Genomic DNA, 5,633 nt, shown 5'->3' with positions numbered 1-5,633 from the left:
CCGCCTCCCGTGCGGCTCCAGGGTGCCGGGCCAGCCGCGGAGAGCGGGCGCGGCGGGGGCGCTGGGCTGGGACAAAGGCCCGCAGCGGAGAGGCGAGTCGGCGTGGGGTGGCGGGTGCTGCTCCCTGAGAGGGGCCGCTTGACTATAGATCCAGGGCAGTGGGCAGCGGCCCGGGCAAGTGGGCGCCGCGTCGGCGCGGTTCCATATTCTGGAGCGCAGAGAGAGGAGAGGAGAGAGAGGGCGCCTCCTGAATCCTCGCAGGTCGAGGCCCGCCGAGCAGGCAGGAGGGCACTGGGACCCCCGCGGGCGCCGGACGCGCGCGGGCCTTTGTGTGCGGGGAGGGCGCCAGGACCCGCTATGCGCGCAGCTTCGCGATCCGACCGGCGCCGCCGTCCCCGCCGCGGAGAGTCAGCGCGCAGAGCGCGCTGTCAGAGCACTATAAACGCGGGGTCCCGCCCAGTCGCACGCAGCCCATTGGCCTGCAGCTCCCGAGCGCGCACGGATTGGACAGCACGCCCGTCCGTCCGCCGCCCACCCGACCCCGGGCACCGCGAGGTGGGGCGCCGCTGACAGGTGAGCCCCGCCTCCGGGATGAGCAGCGCTGGGCGCCGAGCACCGCGCACGAGTGGCCCCGTGCGGCTCAGGGCGCAGGGTCAGCCGCCTCAGAGCCACTGGTGCCCGCGTCCCCGGGGTCGCCTTGGCCCGCAGCAGCCGGGGCTGACGAGCGTCGGGAGTCTTACTGCTCTAGCTTGGGTAGAGCGAGGGTCCTGCGAGCGGCGCTGCCCCCGGGTGCATTGCCGAGGCCCTTCGCGGATGCCTTCGAAGCCTCAACTTGAGGGCCTCCTCTGATTCAGGCACCAAGTGATCGGCCCGACTCGACACAAGTTCAAACTGACTGTGGCGGGGCAGCGCGAACCTTCTAGGCCACCGGCTAGGCAGTGCTAGTCGTCAGCCGCCCATCCCGACCCCGCGCCCCACTCCGTGCGTCCCGCGCCTTCTGCGCTGGCCCGCTCCCCATTTCCGGTCCTCTCTCTTTGATGCTCCCCTCTCCCCTTCCTCGCTTCCCGCCACACAAAACTCCACCGCTGACGTCTGAGTAGGTTTTCCTTCACTAGGTCCCGGGAGACCCCTCGACCCCACAGTGGCAGGAAAGTTTGGGGTGACCCGGACGACTATCAGAGCAGAAGTGGTAGTTCTTTGAGCCGTGCTAGCCCAAGACCGGGTTTGAGAACCTGGATGTCGGTTACTTCCACGGATCCACAGCGCCCACTAGCGCTCACTTTTGCCCCTCTGTATTTAAGAACACGCCTACCCACTACCGGATCAAAATCTAAGGAATGGATGAGATACTCCCAACTCAGAAACACTTGCTTAACGCGCCCCACAGCAGGGACAGCACGGTAGGCAAAAGGCTACCCATGGACAGTCCACCGTGCGATAAAAATCAACCACGTGCTCTTAAATACTGTCTGCCAATACCAGAATTTCTTCAAACGGAACTAGGCAGCCTTCACACCTATTTAACAGAATTCCCTCCCAGTTAAATATTAAAAAGGGGACATGACTTTGTTACTGTCTAGCATCTCTCCCTTCATCATTCTTTGTAACAAATTCGGATTTTTTAAAAAGGTGCTGACTTTCAAGTTTTAATTTAATGTGTACTGTAACTAGAGTTGGTTTGGAAAAACTAAAAGACCAAAAGACTAGAGCACTCACTATGGAATGGGCTCACTCTCCCAAACACAGCTTTAAGAAAGCCTTTTTAGTAATTACTATTTTTATGTAAGCCTGCAAAGTTGTGACTGAGGGTGAGGTACTGAAGTCTGAACCGAGGGACTCCCGATAGGCAAAGAACACACACACAGCCAGCCAGTCCTGGGAATAATTGTTTTTTAACTTCATGATGATTCCTGGAAAATTGGCAGCAAGGCTATTTGAACTTTAAGGGAAAAAGAAAAAAAACACTTATTTTAGAAGATTTTACTTAAGGAATTCATAGAAATCTAATGTGAAGTTAACGTTTTAAGTCATGGTTTGAAGGGATTTTCAGTATGTTATGAAATTTAAGTTGTGCCCTCTTAGCTCCCCTTACATCCTTTCTGGTAAACTAAAGAAAGGACATTTGTAATGTCTGAAAATATCCCAGCTTCCAAAAATACTATTTTCAGTCAGCCAGATACTGACACCCAGCTTTTCACCTTGAGAACAATGTAAATATACTTTTAAAAAGTCATACACAAATATTCCTACAGTGTGACTTTCCCCGGTTACCTTCAGTGAGCAGACAGACACCTGTGATCACAAAGGCAGGAATTACAAACTTAACATTCTGGTTCTCAACTGTTTATCCAGTCATTTTGAAAATTAAAATGTACCCTCAAGCCATTCGTATCTATTGGTACATCTATCATAATCCCGGACAAAAAATGTGATGGGGTTATGTACAAAAGATAATTGTAGAAGGAAATTGTAAAGCACGGCCATCCCAATCAGTGTAATTAATGCTCCTGCCTGGAACCTCATTTTACAAATAAATTCTGGATTTGTTTTGAAAACAGGACACGACTCTATGCCAAAGGACAAGTACTTCGGCAGAGGAAGTTACTGATTTCTGTAGCTAAGGAAGTTTCTCAAGTCAGTAAGACAGTCTATTATAAAAGCGAATATAAATGATTTCTTGGGAGGCAGCAACACTGAGTTTCTGAAAGGCCAATCTATAAGCCAGCAAAAATATACCTTAGTTAGGCCTTACACCCAATGCTAAACAGTTTGGTCTTCAGACAGCTCTGTAACATGACCACAATGATCTTAATCATTGCCTCTTCGATTTGGAGAGGAAATAACACAACCTGCAGATGCTGAAATGAATCCTGTTTCCTAAGGCGAACTGAGCAGTCTGGAGGCCCATCGATGATTCATCAATCAAACTGTGTCAGGTGCTGTGGTGGACATACAAAGCTGGTCTCACTCTACACAAGGTCTCTACTCTGTGAGCTGATCAGAGTTGGTTAACAACAAAAAGCCAATGTCACTGTAATTTCAAGTCTGGACTCACTGGGACCAGCAGCAAGGAAATGAAGGGAGCCTCTACTTTGAGCTCACAAACCCTTCTGCCCTTCTTAAAGGCCTAAGAGAACCTCTGACAAACCAGTCCCGTCTGTCAATTAACCAAAGCGAAGGGCCACTGGCTAAGAAAGGAGAACCATGCCACTAGCACATGTACAGTGAGGACTCTCCCTAGCATGGCAGGTACTCACACGTGTTTAACCTGCTGTGTCAAACTGCTGTCATCAACATGCACTGCTCTTTAATTTACTGGTTTCACTCAAGTTTTTTTTTTTTTTAGGTATAAAAAACACCATCATTCCCATATCCTCCGACTACTGATCTGAGGACTGGGGAAAGGACAATGCTCTTTTCAAACTGTTATCAATCCAATAATGACTGGAGTATAAAAGATATGTTTCTAATTTGCAGAGCACTCTAATATACAGAAAACAAACACTGGTATTTGTTCTAAAAAGAACAGGGGGAGGTGCTCATCATACCTTGAATCCTCTGTACTCTGCCCAGCTGGTGCTGGTTCACAAATCACCTCCTCTAGTAACCATAACCTCACTGTACACAAGAGGAAGAGCATCCCAATCATGCCAAGCAAGTGGTGACTAGCTACAGAACATGGTGCTGTGCATTAGCCAAGGCAACCAACATCAGCGTGCCAGGTTCCCTTACAACTCACCTCTAAACCATCAACAGACGTCACAGATGCAAGGGAACCAAAGACCAGTTGAACAGCAGCCGAACAAATGGAAAGATGAGCTATCTTCTGTGGGAGAACACCTATGCCCCCTCCCCGTCTCTGCCCTTCAGCAACACTTGATCAAGTATTCACATGTCCGCTGGAGCAGGTGGTGACTGTGAAGTGCACACATGGCTCCGGTGACAGCAGCATGGAAAATGTTCATTAAGTGACAAACCGAGCATCATACTCATCTAGGAAAGGAGGCCACACAGACACAGGCAGGCCGGCATGTGTGCATGCACACACACGTTCACACGCCAGGAAGATACATTATTATAATTAAGTGACCAAATCGTTATTCAGAACAGCAACAGGCTCATTTGCTGCATCCTAAGGGAAACTATAGTCCTTGCCTAAGGTTCCCTTCCCCTACTTGAAGCATTGAAGAGTCCTCACACCAGGCTAATTTAAAGGTTTAGTTTATACAGTCAAGAATTCTGCAAACTCCACAATATTAAGGGCAATTAACTACAAATGTTAACTACTATAGTAAAAATAAACAGTCAATAGTTAATTCTGTAATGCATCAAAAATTCAAATAACTCAAGAAAACAAAACTGGGAATTAAAAGCATATTTAGTAAATTAGGGAACATTTGAACTGATAATTGATTGTGAAAAAAGTCTTAGCTTTTATAATATGTACACAAAAGCAGTGGAAAAAATGAAGAAACAATTTACTACATTGTTGTAGCACAGTCAAAGGTGGGGTGCATATCATTAACAATGACATCCTCTTTCCTGTAGCCTGGCGGACAGCAGCAGTTACCAAGCACAGGAACAATTCAATACCTAGGAGTCTCCAGCAGCACACACTGTGGGAGAAGAAAATCTAATGACGGAATAAAAGGCACGGAAAGGCTGATCAAGTATTTGAGGCCCAGGCTCCTCTTTAGATACAGCGCCTACAACACTAGCAGAGCAGAAGCAGCTTTTGGCAAGCACTTCCAAACTCTGGATACACAACAGAGGAACAATGAATCTCAATTGAAATAATTTGACCTAACTTATGTATTATAATCTATTCAGGTAAAGAAGCAAACGTGTATTTAGAGTGCCAGGGCATTTTGTTTACTAAAACCTTGCTATAACCTCATGCCTACTTAAAATTCTAACATTCTTCTTTACCGTATCGAAGAGTTGATTTTCCAAAGCATGCAAACACAAAATAATCTACCATTTCATCATCTCAGGCAACATTTCCAATGTTAAACTATGATAGGACTGTCTCTAGGGACTGGGTTCTCCACTATATCATGCCTATATACCTCTGATAGCATTTTATAGCCTTTCCTTGAGTGTTTAACACTAGTAAACTTCAACAAATCAAAAAAAAAAAAATTAAACGAGGAAGATTCTACTGAATAAAACCCAGGGTTATTTCTAAGTTTCCACATGCAAAAATGCCCAAACAAAAAAGTTAATTTAAATGTGCTTATCCTCCAAATAAACATGCAAAATGAAGGTTATTTCATTCTGAACATATAAAAAAACAAGTTCTATCTGATAGTCCACCCTAATGCTCCATAAATTTTAAAAACATACTTTCTATAGTGTTAATTAAGTATAACTTGCGGCAATAATATTTATTTTCTATAACAGAGGCACAGGTTTAGGATTTTTCAAAGATAATACTTGATGTTTGAACTCTTATCAGCATATATTGTCTGTAAAAATAGCCAGTAGTACTAATTCACAAGTTTATTTATTCAGTGGACATAGAAACCTTGTGGAAAATATAAACCAGGGGAAATCTAGTACAGTTCTAAGGCTTCTAAAAGTAAACCACCCTTTAGACTTAACACAACTTAAAAAAAAATTGCTTAAACATA

Source organism: Microtus ochrogaster, unplaced genomic scaffold (assembly GCF_000317375.1).
Source record: "Microtus ochrogaster isolate Prairie Vole_2 unplaced genomic scaffold, MicOch1.0 UNK7, whole genome shotgun sequence".
NCBI classification, from domain to species: domain Eukaryota; kingdom Metazoa; phylum Chordata; class Mammalia; order Rodentia; family Cricetidae; genus Microtus; species Microtus ochrogaster.
The sequence above is the reverse complement of the archived record's forward strand: the minus strand, read 5'-3'. Positions refer to the sequence as shown.